General features: G+C 42.7%; 1 protein-coding gene across 7 annotated transcripts in view; it reads right to left on the bottom strand.

Moving 5' to 3' along the window:
• The window catches only part of CDH12 (cadherin 12), a 652,231-nt gene that overhangs the window by 255,241 nt on the left and 381,261 nt on the right, over positions 1-15,729 (bottom strand). For 5 of the 7 annotated variants that reach the window (XM_083747240.1, XM_083747239.1, XM_083747238.1 and 2 more), the window contains one exon: positions 3,542-3,702. The gene's annotated coding sequence lies outside the window, so the exon portion shown is untranslated. Of the gene's footprint in view, positions 1-3,541; positions 3,703-3,916; positions 4,120-4,199; positions 4,275-15,729 lie in introns of those variants that run through there. The other 2 variants (XM_083747242.1, XM_083747241.1) reach the window with 2 other exon arrangements.

Below are 15,729 nucleotides of genomic sequence, written 5' to 3'. Positions count from 1 at the left end.
TACATCAATTGCTCAGCTCACGTTTGGTTCTGACCCAACTCCAGTGGCCCTACCCACCACCAACATTAACTTAGGAACATGGCCCACAGGCTGGAAAAGATTATCCAGCCTTGCTCTTAAAGAGCCAGGGCTATGTCTATGTGAGATTGCACCTCCTCCCACATGTACCTGCCCATAAAGATCAGCAGAGGAGGTTGTGCTCTGTGTCACATCATTTCCAAAAGGTGACAACCATGGGGTCATAGGGTCAGCCTTTCTAGACCCCACCTTTAATTGACTTTTTTGTTGAACCACTTTCCATTTTCAAAGCCTTTCCACAAAATGGAGGAGCTCAATTGCCACTCATTTGTCTTTTCCTTTTTAAATAAACAACATTATTTCATTAGTGATCTCTTATTATGGGGTGAACTATGGAGCATAGGTTCCAATTGTAGCAAGATGGATGAAGAAGAATGCCTGGCTCCCAAAATAGCATACAGTGCCTCCAGCCTCATGTTGTAGAAAGGAATATGGTGTGAAGAATGGTGAGCAACTTAATGGAATGGGGAGGGGAACCCAACAGGTAGGATTTATTTAACAAAGGAGGTAAGGGGCAGGGAGAAAGGAAAGACGGTGGAACAACAGGAACAATTCAGATACATCTGGTGGGTCTGGAGGCACCACACACTGTTTTGGGATCCTTGGATTGTTCCTCGCCATCCAACTTTTTACAGCTTCAACCGCTGGTTCCCACCCATAACAAGGGGATTCTGGCAGGGAAAGTGGGGTTATTTTAAAATATTAGCAAAAATAAAATAAAATAAAATAAAAGTTTCTATTTTTAAAATATTGTTTGTAGGGCATTAAGTATTTAGATAAAAGATAGAGCATGGGAAACACTAATAAATAAATACATAAATAAATAAATACGCTGATAGAGAGAGGACTGCGGTCAAACAGAGATGCTTCTCACAAAGCCACCTAGACTATCTGTGGCAGAGTAGAAACTGCACCCCACACCCAAACTGAACTGAGCATGCTACCTACTGGTTCATTGGATAGGGGATCATTCTTTATACCAGGCGTAGGCAAACTTGGCCCTCCAGATGTTTTGGGACTACAACTCCCATCATCCCTAGCTAACAAGACCAGTGGTCAGGGATGATGAGAGTTGTAGTCCCAAAACATCTGGAGGGCTGAGTTTGCCTATGCCTGCTTTATACCAGTGGTTTGTATGGCTGAATCCGCACACACATTAATCCCAACCTCATTAAGTGCTTGTAAGACTCATCAATTTCAATCTGAAATTGATGGCACATTTTATTTGCATTTCTCCCTTTGACTCCAACTACAAAACTGTAATTTGTTGGTAGAGGAGATGCCTTGCATGAACAACGTTCCAGGCACAATCCCTGGCATCTCCATGTAAAATGATCAGGTGGCAGATGATGTGCAAACAACTCTGTTCAAGACCCTGGAGAACTGCTACCAATCACAGAAGACCCTATTGGGCTTGTTGGACAAATAGTCTGAGCAACTTTCTTTGGTCCCTTTGCAACTTCAGCTGGACTGTGGATACACACCAGTCATTCTACATATTTCCCCACAATCTCTCTGTCCTGTTGTCATGCCACTACCGTGCCCCAGTATGGCAGATGGACAGTGCATTCATACAGCATTTTCCAATGCAGTTCTGCAACTGTGCTTAAGAGCAGATCAAGTAAAAACTATGAGCAAAGCATGTTCCACACAAGAAGGTGGATGGGAAATAACTATATTTCAGGTCCCCACTTCTCTTAATAATTTTCTTTAAAAAGAAAAAAAGAGTTCCCAAAGAAAAAAAGATGCCCATGAATTTAATGCATATGAAATATGTTCATTAAGAACATATGTGCCTTATGCAATAATAATATTGTACAGTATGTGGAATGTAGAGTATCTGTGCTCTATAATGACTAAAAAGTTTAAGCTATGAGCCAGGAAGTACTGTTTAAATAGCACGACAAACTCCTAAGGTTATCTTGGGATGTGTGCACACCATACATGCAAAACACCTTTCCCCTCCCTCACACCAAAAACCCGGTACTTTATTAAGGATGCTGGGAACGATAGCTCAATGAGGGATAAACTACAGTTCCCAGGATTCTTTGGGTGTTCATGTGTTTGATGTGCTTTAAACAAGTATCTTTTGCCTCAAACCCTTCCTTACTTGAATGTCTGTCCACAAAATGCTACTATGCAGGTATGTTTTAGAGGACAGCTGTAAAGATGACTAAAGTAATATGTGAAACATTCTGAAGACCTGATACACACTGCATAAACGTTATATATTAGCATTTTCGGTTCCATGCAAATAGTTAATGCTTTTAGCCAACTTTGGAAATCCACTAGGAGATAAAATGCTATTGCTTATGTTGCAAGAGCTATATTTGCCCTGACTTTACCAAACATTTTCTTTTGTTGTATGGCACACTCCAATGTTTTCTAACAAAAACTGAGTTTTAAAGGCACCAGAAAGGTGACGATGCCATAGGCACCCTCACGTTTAGGCAAACTTAAAAACATTTTGCCACTTCCCTAGTCCACAAATCTCTCAGCTCTTAGTTCAAACCAGAATGGGATGAACACATCTCTGGATTTTCCATTGTTGCAGCCACAATTCGGCTGGCTGCCCGGCAGCAGCCTCAGATGTTAGCATCTGAAGACTTTTACTTAAAAAGATTGTTAATCTTCCAGGACATGCCGGTTTCACCTGCCTGGCCCCCTTCTCAAATAAAACATCTCGACTGTCAGCAGAGTTCTCTCTCTTAACACGCCACCGTGTTTGCTTTGTTCTATCTCTTCCCGACCTTTTAATCAAAATGACTATTCATGTCACACTTTATTAGTGCTGACAACTATAGATTTCATTTCCCGACCGCATCAGAAGCAATTTCCACCCTCTACCTCCAATGCAATTCAGCTGCTAATCTTGCAAGGGGGGGGGATATTAGGGAAGACGCTGCATGTTTAAATCTGAAATTCATATCTACTTCTAGATGCCTTGAATATAACTCATATATTCTTCATTTGCAACCCAGAACACTGAACAAACAGCCAGCCCCAACATGCATTTGAATCCCCTCTGCCTGCCTCTGTTGCAAGACTTTGAAACCATGAGATCTTTATTGGGCTAGTGATGCTGTCTAATCAACATTTGAAAAGATAAGGTGTTTTTTACATGTCATATTCATGTGCCTGTACACAGACATATATATCCATGTATCAAATCAGTTCCATGGGATTACTAAGATTGCCAGTGTCATTAGATATCTCCTGTAAGAGTTTGCACTTTTGCAGGTACAGGTAAGAAACAAAACAAAATCACCATAGGTTCTCCAGAGACAATAGTTCTATTCTGGGATGCTTTCTCTCTAAACTAAACCCCTGTATTCCTCCCCCTATTCCCCTTCCTGACACAACAAGCTGAGCTGCTGCAGTGCAGAATGTCAGTTTACTCATTTAGAACTTTCAATGCAGAAAATTCAGATTGATGCAGTCAACCAGATAACGCAGCACTTACCTTAATTGAAAACCCTCGCTTTTGACAAAGCTAACAGGAGGAAGCACTGGCTCAAAATCAGCAGTTATTTGGAGGACAATCTTTAAGTTTTCAATCAGCACTCTCCAGGTAGAGATGCATCCTAGGCTGTCTTTTGCTGTTGACGTTGAACTCCTCACTGTCTAGAAAAAGGAGAGAGAAGGAAAGATAAGCTGGAATCCTCGGGAGGGAGCCGAGTAAGTGAAAGAGTACAAAAGCTCCATTGCTTAAAAGGGGGGTGTTTGACAAAACGTGCTCAGGTCTGAAAGATCTTGTGGCAGCTACGATAGGTTTCTGTCATCTCCCTCGAGCCGTGGGATGATCGTTGACCTGATTAACACACAGCACACTCCTTACATGTGGAGAAGGCACCGGGAGGATAGTTGGGTCGCCGGGGAGTCGCGAAAGGCACCGAGGCCACTTGGGAATGTCATCTCTTCCAGATTAATAGATCTGCCGTTGCAGCTGAGGTTGTAATTTGCAAGGTGGGCTCTGCACTGTGCAAAACCCTCTAATGATTTCAAAAAGCAAAACACATTCCTGCAACGCTGCCTTTTCCAAGGTGCATCAGCGTTCCAAACAGGTTATGGCTGATTAATTGAGCCGACGGATGAAGCCTATTTCATTATGGGATGCTCACAGTATGCACTGCTGAGGGGACTTCACATGCTCTCCTATATAAGCACAGAGACGGACACTCAGGTTCCAGCCGAACAGAAATGAAAGTGATTCCGGTGGGCAAATCTCCCAGATGGCAATTAACTATTGTCGGGTGGGAGGGAGGCAGGTTCCGCCTGGCACATTTGTCAGCGGGAGTAAGCCATTAAGCATGCAAAGTTATTTTTCCAGAAGAGAAATGCTCCTTTCAAAAAACAGGGTTATCAAGTTGGCAGAGAGCAACAGGAATGAGCAGTCAAATTCACTGAAATGCTTCAAAACAAGTCCCACCGCCACCAAAACCCCTCCTGTAGTTGGCATTTGACCAATCATTTTTTAAAATGGGGGGGGGGGGTGTCAATGAACCAGTTAAATAATAAGTATATAAAACATCAATTAATTAGATTATTTATTTGTACTAGGGATGAGAGAGGATTTCATTTCATTCCACAATCTGGAGTGAATCTTTCCAGTCTGAATTCAACAGATTGTGCTGATATTGGAACACAGACGCGTGGACTAGTTTGCATGTCTGGCCAGAGCATGGTTTGTTCCAACTTACATTTCCACAAGTTCCTTCCCCCCCTTTAAACGTCTGTTTCTAGCTGCAACAGCCACAAAGTACTATGCTAGTTGCCACACGTGGGGGGGGGGGGGATTAAGTAACTTTCGAGTAAACTATGCAGCACAAAATTAAACTATGGTATTTGCTCCCATAGGAGGCAATGACAGTCACCAAAATGGGTGGCTTTAAAAGAGGATTGGACAAAATAGGGGGAAATAGAGTGTTTCGGATACAGTTAATATTGTAGGAAGACTCCTAGTTTGCAGAGTACATGCAATGGATTTTGTGAAAACCTTCAGTGTGACCCTGGAATTCGGTATGGTAAGCTTGCTCACCTTTGGTGGCAGATTTTGGGGTACCATTAAAGGGCACCCAAAATGTCAGTTGTTTATAGAAAATGCAGGTTTGGCTTTTAAATCATAACTGTTCCATCCAAATTTCATCTACTGAAATTTCATCTACTAAAATCAGTAGATAAAATTTGAAATTTTTCAAATTTCATCTACTGAAATCAGCAAGAAAGTACTGATAATGAATGAAGGTGTGAGGCAGCCAAAGTTAAACACTTTCAGTGTTACCATAAACCATACTTTGATCTTTAGATGAAGGGTGGTGAAGAAGAAGAAGAAGAAGAAGAAGAAGAAGAAGAAGAAGAAGACGACGACGACCTGCCTGATTAACATTCTATGGCCTTTTAAATGTGTTTGTGGGAGAGGTTTTCTTTTCTTTGGTTTGGTTTGTTATGCATTTGCGTTCTTGTTTTGTAATTTTATGTTGTGAACTGCCTTGTGATCTTCAGATGAAGAGCGGTATACAAACTTAATTGAAGAAGAAGAAGACGATTCACTTAACTAGTATAAAAGAAAATTAAGCATGTGCTTAAGTTTAGGAAAATAATCCTGCCACACATCCATAACTAGCAAATGATTTATTGTCCCAGTGACCATTGCAATTATTTTACTTATAGCATTGCATGTTGCTTCAGTGCATGAGATGACAGTGACCGTGATGTGACAGGCCTGTCACTGAAGTCTCCATCGTGTGTCCAGTGTCTCAGAGGATCCATGCCAATCACATTACTTGTATCTGCAGCTGTCATCTGAACTTCCTCATACGCATTGCTGGTTGGTGGCCAATGGGACAAGTGAGGCAAAAGGCAGGGGGACCAACAGTAAGGGGAGCTAGAGTCAAGGACAGGTGGAGTCCACCCTCCTCCCTCCTGAAGATGAAGGAGGAGGATTCCAACATGCAATGCCACCCCTTGCCTTGGACTCATAGGTGGGGACTGGTTGAGGGCAGACCAAGGTTTGTGGGGCCAGCTTCCATATAATGAAAACATGCATGAGTTTGTGGAGTACTCATAGCCACTTCACTCATCCCAGCAATGGTGTATAATGCACAACTCATGCTAGCTGCATGCATGATGCACAGCCCTATCTATGTGCCAATAGACACACATAAGACTCTTCTGCACAAGGAGAAATTCTTCTTCTTCTTCTTCTTCTTCTTCTTCTTCTTCTTCTTCTTCTTCTTCTTCTTCTTCCCTTCATTTGAGGATCACAGGACTATTCACAACATAAAAAATACAGTAGTCTCCCTGGGAAGAGCATTCCACAAACAAGGAATTCCCCACACATCTTTCAACACATGAGTGGATTGTCAGTTCTGATAGAATCACATTACTGAAAATTTTATCTGATCAAATTTCAACCTCAAGGTGACTTTTAGCCATTGCCACAGTACAGTACATTGCCACTGATCCCATCATCTCCTGGCAAATGGAAGGGGATGAAACGGAGGCACTGAGAGATTTTACTTTCTTGGGCTCCATGATCACTGCAGATGGTGACAGCAGTCATGAAATTAAAAGACGCCTGCTTCTTGGGAGAAAAGAAATGACAAACCTAGACAGCATCTTAAAAAGTAGAGACATCACCTTGCCGACAAAGGTCCGTATAGTTAAAGCTATGGTTTTCCCAATAGTGATGTATGGAAGTGAGAGGTGGACCATAAAGAAGGCTGATTGCCGAAGAATTGATGCTTTTGAATTATGGTGCTGGAGGAGACTCTTGAGAGTCCCATGGACTGCAGGAAGATCAAACCTATCCATTCTGAAGGAAATCAGCCCTGAGTGCTCACTGGAAGGACAGATCGTGAAGCTGAGGCTCCAATACTTTGGCCACCTCATGAGAAGAGAAGACTCCCTGGAAAAGACCCTGATGTTGGGAAAGATGGAGGGCACAAGGAGAAGGCAACAAGAGAGGACGAGCTGGTTGGACAGTGTTCTCAAAACTACTAACATGAGTTTGCCCAACTGCGGGAGGAAGTGGAAGGCAGAGTGCCTGGCGTGCTCTGGTCCACGGGGTCATGAAGAGTCAGACACGACTAAACAACTAAACAACAACAACGCAGCACAGAGATGCAGGTTAGATATCCTGATTCAAGCAACATGGAAATCCAGCACCACAAAATTTGGGAATTGCTGCATGCTGACTCTTAAGGGCAGGTCGGGGACAGGAGATATAATTCTATTACCTTCCCTAAATTGTAGGCAGACTTTAAACTTTCAAATTTAATGCTTTAGAGTAGGTGGAGGAATTGCAGCCTTCAAGTCACTGACTATCAAGTTGCCTACCCATCCTATTGCCAGTGAAGCTCCTAGGGTTGCCAATTAACTGGTGGGAAGTATAGCTTGGCTTTAAAAAAAAGTTCATTTTGTTTTGGGACCAGTTGCCATTAAAAAGTCCCCATGTTTGTTTTACTTAGCCATTTTTTACACCACCTCTCTATGCAACAAAAGCCCTCTCAATAAGTTTACATAAAAGACCATGGAACGACTGAAAAGATAAAATACAATTCACTATAGCAGTGTAAAAAAAAAAAAAATCACCAAATGAGCAATAAGTAACAGTAACAGTTAAATTAACAGAATTATGCATGTGCAAAATAAAGAAGAGTTCCTGCCGTAACAACAACAACAACAATTAGAGCATATGCATAAAATCGGCAAGAAACACATTCTAGCCTATAAACAATAACAGCAATGTCATACATATAACCATTGATTGGCGAACCGTTGGCTTCTGAGCCAGAATTGACCCACCAAGTCTTTTAAGTGTCTGCCAGTCTCCATACAATTTTTTCTCAGTGACACTGCCAGTGGTGTTGCTCTGGGTGATGGGTGACAGGGAATGAATTCCTTCTGCACAGACTCTAGTAGAATCAGGATCAGATTGCTTAGATGTGACCAAATGGGTCTTCTTCTGAGCAACGTTAGTGGCTGTTAGGTGAGCCCAAAACTTTTCTGAAAGCTACAGCCTGTTACAGTACAGGGGGATCCCTGTACAGAGCAGAACTGCTTGTTCATTTTCGGAAGTGCTTTGTAGCCCCCTGCTTTAGAACAAGTTCTGGGCACTGCAGAGAATCCATAAAAATAACACTAATATGAAGAAGGCTCCATTTGGTTAAGGTTGCATGTGATTGTGTGCTATATATGACATTGCTATTATGGGAGGTTGGAAAAGGCAGAAGATTGAGAAAACAACGGCAGCTCCGTCCACTCTGGGATTAGTCCACACCTACCACTGACATGTGACTCCCAACAGGTTTCTGCTGAGGCAGTGTGGTTCTTGGGCCAAAAAAAAGGTAGTTGAGGTCCCAGTCACGGTGCCACCCACCCCATAAGTGACCAGAGTGAGGTTTGATAGAGCAAACTCAGACACACAATGATTTGGATTAAAAATGGCTACAACTTGATTACAGGTGTAGGTGGAATTTTGGCTTAGGCATTGGGTGTATATCTGTTCCAGCCTCCTGGCAGAGGACTGAAACATTTTCACAGTCATGCCAAGGATTATGGCTTCCCCAAGCCCCTGATCTACTGAGGTGGCTGTCCAAAGACTGCTGCTAGAAGCTCTATAGCCCATCTGCCTCACACTTAGTTTCTGCACAGAGACTACCACTGAGACCCTTCTAAGAGAGTACCCTGATTATGCTGCTGGTTCAGTCTTTGGGTGATGCACCACTTCACCCAAAGACTGAAAACTAGGATGCCTTAAAGGCCCAAAGTTGTGATGTTTTGCTATGAGGAAGGCAAAAACCCCAGACCAGCCAATTTATCTACAGGCAAATTCCTTTCTGGCAAATACCACTGGGATTAGAAGCTTTGGATAAAGTGGACCTCCAGCTCAGCTGGCTGATTCCTGGCTCATACAGGCTCATTTGGCATTAATTCCAAATTCCAGCTCAGTGGAAGATACACTGGTGTACGTTACTCGTTTTAACTCAGCCGGGGCTCAGCCAAAGCTGGCGTAAGACCCAAAAATAGGGGGTGGCAGAGGTAGGACCAGAGAGGGTGGCTTTAGGCTGGACCATATGCCCATTTATCTTGGTCACATGACATGGCAACCAGCCAAATATTACTATTTTGAAGGCTTTCTTTCATTCTTCCAAGGCTGACAAAACAACAGCCCCACTGCTGAATGGAGTATGGATCTGGTATATTTTTGTGTTTGCTTAACTTACAGCAGTTTCCTTTATATAGCTGCTTATTCATAGGGATGCTCCTGAAGTAAGCTGATGACATTAACATTTGCTTCAGTCTTTCTTATGTTTTGTGACTGCCCCCCCAAATGCAACCCTTCCTCCAAGTAAAAAACAAACATGACCCCCCCCCCACCAAAACACAACAACCAAGCAAAACACTCCCACTGTGTTCGACATTCCTTTACTATGGATGACTAATTCAAGAAATAAGCCTGACAAAATGAGTTACTGAAATGAACTACTGGGAATGTAATTGAAGACTTACAGCGCCCCCCCCCCCCAAAAAAAAAAGGTATTTGTAAATCAGAATGTTTGTGACAAATAGGTTTCTGGTTATTGAGAAGGCTACAAATACAAATACTCCAAGTAAATAAAAGAAGAGATTGGACTGATACGTTTAGAAATATTATTAGATTTTCAGCCCTGTCCTGATACTTTCCCTACCCATTCTTCCTGTTACCTGGTTTCTACTATTGCTGCACCACACGTTTGTGAAGTTCAACTGTCAGTGTGAAAAGTGACATTTGAAAGGGTGCAAAGAGGTCCATCAAAAAAAGTCCTACCTTCCTCTCTTTCAAGATCCTTTTCACACCTGTTTTTTTGCCGTGCCTCACCTCACCTGCTGCTGCTTCAGCACCATTTGTGACTTGAAAGGACATTGACTATATTCTTATTTTCAGCTCTATTGTTGTGAGCTGAAATGCATGCTAATGCACATTAAAGGTCTCTTCCTTAAATGAGCAAACAAGACATCTTGCTGTGTGATTATTTTTTTTAAGCTTGATGTTTATGAGCAACTCTGGGACAATAAGATGTTTGATAAGTCTATTGCTATACTCCAATGAGAATTAAGGGTTGCATGTAATGCTAGTCCCTACTCCGAGTTGACCCACTGAAATTATGAATTTGCACATTTAACTTAGGTCCACTAAATTCAAGCGTTTTCCTCTGAGCAAATTCAGCATGCTGATGTAATAATTAATGCAGTGCAGGTCTTCCAATGACTTGTGATGGCCCACATTAATCAGGAGATCATGTTCTACAACATATGTCAATACAGATAACCTTTGTTTAATTCCTAAAGTGCTTCCCTTCTTTTTCTGAAGCACTTTAGTTCTCTTGGGAATTCAGAATACTTTCCAATGCCTTATTCCGATGTGTCTGAACGCACAACACCAGTGCTGAAACGTTTCTCCTGATGCTTCTGCATAACGTTTAGGCACTGGTTTTAATGTACAAAGTCTTAAATAATTTAAGCATGCATGCAACATGGCTCTTGTCAAGAGAACCAGCACTTGTTCCATCTCCAACTCAACTGCATGTACTACATCACATGTGAAATAACCCTTTAGGTCTTACTTGCCCAGATAGTCCCAAGCTCAGGACTTGGGAGTGTGTGGTCCTCTAGAAGCTACAAGACAGCATCAGAACCTAAGCAGAGCCTGATGAATCAGGGGAGTGGCCCATCTAGGTCCTGCATCCTCTTCACAAATATGTGCACTATATCTTGGTAAACTGAATCAACCAACCTGCTGCTCATTGATCATTTGGCAGGGTTAACCAAGGTTAAGGATCGCCCTATGGCTTACATCAAATCAGGGCGTTGGAGGTAACCACAGTTTTGGGAGTGCTATTGCCTATCAGCCCCTGTCTGGGTATCCAGACAGAAGCCATTCCCCATGGATCCCTTTGAAGGGATACCCTTATTCTTTGAAGCGGGAGGTGGACCCAATACCACCACCCCTGTCCAACTAGACTGATCAAATGCCTTATCCATCATTAAGTTTTAGCAATTGCTGTGAGGGATGGGAAAAACCCCAGACAGCTCCAATTCACCTGAAAGCAAATTCCTCCCTGGCTCTGAATATGGCAACCAAAGACTTCCATAGCAAGGTTTTACACAGGGCCTGCCTGCTTACCCTCCGGCAGTCCTTAGAACATAAAGGGTAGCTGTTATGTATTCAGTGATCTGTGTTACCTGAGCTTGAGTCTGGACTAAGGATTCTGAGCCCCTGTGTTCTGATTCGATAAATGGTATCCAATCACAGAAGTTTTCAGGATTTGAGCCTCTGCCATTGGCCCTTAAACTCTGAGTCATGATTCGTAGCTTGGAAGTTTAGACAACCAATCACGCTGAAAGTGGGAGTGTCCCAGGCCTTCAGAAATGTATATAAGCAGTTGCTTTGCCCCTGATGTCCAGTTCTGTTAGTTCAATAAAAGTTCATGTTGTTATCACTGTGTCTTGCCTTGTGTGAACCCACCTACCCACCTACACTTCAGTAGCGAAGGCTGAGATCTGGGTGCACCTGGCTTTTATAACCAGGGAGCAGACCAGAAGGAAAATACTTCCCCTCTGGTCTACTCCCCAAACTGCACCCCCTATCTCACCCACAATTGACTGCAATTGTGGACAATTCCGAGCAGGCAGCTGCCTTGAACCATCATGGCCATGCCAGACCCCAACTGCAGCTCCCATCCAGCTGGTGGTAAGCAGACCTTGGCAAAGGCTGGTGTAGAAAATGCCAATCTAGACCAACCAATGGCCTGGCTCAGTACAAAGGTGCTTTATATATTCTCTATGTGCGCTGCAAGTTAGTTTCCATTTAGTAGTTATGTTTTACTGATTCTGAAGCAGAGGCAAATGAAGAAAAAAGGAAGAAAGGAAAGATAAAAAGAGGTTAAGAGTCTTGCTTGAGGCTAAAAGGGGAGAGGTAAAGGAAAACAGGCATATTACAAGAGAGCAATGCAAGCAGATGGCACAATTATGGAGATGCCGCAGAATATAATGACACAGCGCTGGTGAAGAATTTAACACAACCATCGTAAAACAGGTACTGTCAGCAGTGCATTACCAAAAAATTGATCCTGAAAAACATAATGCATTGATTTTGTTTAAAGTGCACTTTTGCAATGTTTTCTACATTCGCCTTCGTTCTTAAACAAAAATAATAATCTATGCAAACAAATCTGATATCAGGAAGCTTGACATTTTCTTATAATCTTATTTTTTATAATCTTATTTCCCCCCCCCCCTTATCCTATTTTCAACTGAAGGCCTCTCAACTTAAGGTTAGATTAACTGAATGTGAAAGAAAATAATAATGTACCCCTCTCCCGGCATCATTAATTGCAGAACATAATGGGGATTTCATCCCCCACCCCATTTCAAGAAGTGGATTCCTACAAAAGTACTAAAGCCCTCATAGACTATTCTCAGCCAACAGAAACATTCCCATCTACATCAGTGAGTTTTTCGGTGCGTGACAACCTCAATATCTAGCTGTGAAAAAGGAAATATCCCACCAATAAATCATCTGTACTTCTTTCATAGAGACAGAGGGCGAGTCACAACTTGCTACCCTTTTATATAATTAAAGGCTGGTTCATGCCAAACACCAGCACTTATTCTCTCTGCACGACTGTGCACTCACGCATGTAGCCCCCCTGAACGGACTTTAGGTTGAGGTCCTTACACATGGGAAGCGTCTTCCCAGCAATCTGAAAGGGGGCAACTACAACTGTGGTTTGTGGGCGTCCCCTCATGAACAGCCTGACTACAGCAGACTCCTATTAGTGATATATTGAACCCACTCAAATCAAATTTGCGCCTCTAATTATGAAGAAGGGAGCAAGGTTGGATCCCATGTGTTTTTCACACACAAGCAGGCTTGCAATGTTTTGAAATATTCAGTTATTCAGCGCTGCTTGGAAACTGTAGGGCAGTGACATGTCACCCCAAAACAGCAATGTGCATCGTGTTCATAGTGCATCATGAGTCCTGCTGCTCTGGCTCATATGAATGGCTGTCAGAATGCAAAAGAGGCTTCAGTAGCCTCACATGTTGGCAGAGGCCAGGAAGCAAAAAGGTGGCTATTCCACTTCCCACTCCTCCCAATGTGGAATTGGAATCTGATGCTGATTTGCGACCACATTGGCTTCCCGGGAGAACTAAATATATATATATATATATATATATATATATATAGTAAAAGCATAGTGAAAGCTATGGTTTTCCCAGTAGTGATGTATGGAAGTGAAAGCTGGACCATAAAGAAGGCTGATCGCCGAAGAATTGATGCTTTTGAATTATGGTGCTGGAGGAGACTCTTGAGAGTCTCATGGACTGCAAGAAGATCAAATCTATCCATTCTGAAGGAAATCAGCCCTGAGTGCTCACTGGAAGGACAGATCGTGAAGCTGAGGCTCCAATACTTTGGCCACCTCATGAGAAGAGAAGACTCCCTGGAAAAGACCCTGATGTTGGGAAAGATGGAGGGCACAAGGAGAAGGGGGCGACAGAGGATGAGATGGTTGGATAGTGTCTTCGAAGCTACAAACATGAGTCTGACCAAACTGCGTGAGGCAGTGGAAGACAGAAGTGCCTGGCGTGCTCTGGTCCATGGGGTCACGAAGAGTCGGACACGACTAAACAACAACTATATATATATATATATATATATATATATATATGCAGGTTTTGGTGTCCTCAGGTGTCTTCCCGTGTAAAAGTTGGGGTGTCTAGGCGACGTTTCGACGAGGTCTCACTCGTCATCTTCAGGCTGGTGCTTTCGGCTTCTTGTTACTGGAACAGAGCGGGATCTCAATGTTTGAGTTCCTATAAATACTGTAGAGGGGGTGTGGTGTCTAGCCTCCAATGTTCTGGGCAGAGAGGAAGTTCCCAGGCTAGTGTGCCTTTTCTTCTTTTGTTCCTTAATTACTTGAGAGATACCTTGAGTGATTTCTTGAGTGATATCCTGAGTACCACTTAGGTGGGTCATTAGGTGTGGATTAGTTGCTAAAGTCTTTGTGTCTTGACCTCTTGAACTTTGTGAAGAGTTTTCCTGAGAAGATGGCTGTATTGCACTTAGTTGTGCTTTGGCTTGGCTTCGTGTATAGGGGCGAGCTGTGGTTTTGTGGCTTGTGTCAGCCAGATCTGTGTAGGGATTGCAGGGGGGTGCAGCATCCGGAGGTGCCACCATGGATTGGCTACTGGATGGTGTCAGTAATTCATCTGTGGAGAGGGTCTGGGTTTGGGTCTGGTGTGGTTGATTGGTGTTGGCGTTCTGTGTGCCTCTGGATCTGGTGTCAGTTTTTGTGGGGAGGGCTAATTTCCAGATGTCTGGCAAGCGGGATGTGTCGTCACGCTTATTCATGTTGTGAGGGTGTTTCTCTATCTCGATGGCTTCCATGATTATTCTCTTGTGGTGATGTTCCGTGTTAAAGAGCAACCCCAACTTTTACACGGGAAGACACCCGAGGACACCAAAACCTGCATTCCTGTACCCGTGAAAATCTACGAAAGCAAATATATATATATATATATATATAAAAAAAAAATCAGTGGGGGCAGGCAGTAGGGCTTGTTGATTCAAATATTGAGATTGGATTCTTTTTTGGCAAGTTTTTTTATCTTATATACATTAATGTTGGATAAAAAAGATATTTGAAGTTTTGCATTTCTCTTTATAAATTCTAGTAACATTTATAAAAAAATTAAATAAAACAAATATTGAGATTGGAAACACTGACATACACAATGTGGGAGGGTGATCTAAAATGAGTTGGAATGCAGCTATCAAGTAGTAAGCGCAGTTTTCACAAAGATCAAGTAAGCGGTTAAAACAAGATCTGAGTGCGTATTATGGCTGCCAACCTCACCTGCCTGGTCTCCTGAATGCTGACTGTGCAGGTGCAGAAGTGGGTCATCATCTCCAAAAACATGTTGTGTTATCAATTATGAATGGAGCAAGAGCTCCAGAATAAGAGGGCTAACTTGTAATGAAGAAAGTGCCCAGCTCATGAGTATTATGAGCCATGAAAATACAGATTGTGATATTCACCAACTTATGTCAGCACCATTCCAGTAAAGTTTACCCACCTCATCATGTACCTACAGATCATAATCACACTGAGAAAATAAGTTGGTGTGGACCACAGTACCAGATCAAACCCTGTGGAGGCCCCTAGGCAGTCAAAAACTTGGGGGGACGGGGACCCTCATGCAAATGCTCTAGTGCAGCGGTTCTGAACCGGTGGGTCCCCAGATGTTGTTGGACTACAACTCCCATCATCCCTGAGCTCTGGCCTTGCTAGCTAGGGATGATGGGAGCTGTAGTTTAACAACATCTGAGGACCCACAGGTTGAGAAAGGCTGCTCTAGTGGGACAACATTGAACTAAGAAACCTTGATTGTAATTTTCTTTCAAGATCAAATCAGCATTATTTTGATCCGTTGACACAGGGCCCCTAAAAGGCATGAGGCCTATAAATCAGCGCTTGTTTGGTAATCTGGCACTGGTAGATGATCATAAAGTGATTAGGCCACCTAAATAATTTTCCCAACCTCAATGCTAGCTTTTATTTAAACTGAAAGAGTACTTTGTGATCTATATCTATAAGGATG

The sequence above is a fragment of the Podarcis gaigeae genome (genome assembly GCF_964106915.1).
Source record: "Podarcis gaigeae genome assembly, chromosome: 7".
Taxonomy (NCBI): domain Eukaryota; kingdom Metazoa; phylum Chordata; class Lepidosauria; order Squamata; family Lacertidae; genus Podarcis; species Podarcis gaigeae.
The sequence above is the reverse complement of the archived record's forward strand: the minus strand, read 5'-3'. Positions and strand labels throughout refer to the sequence as shown.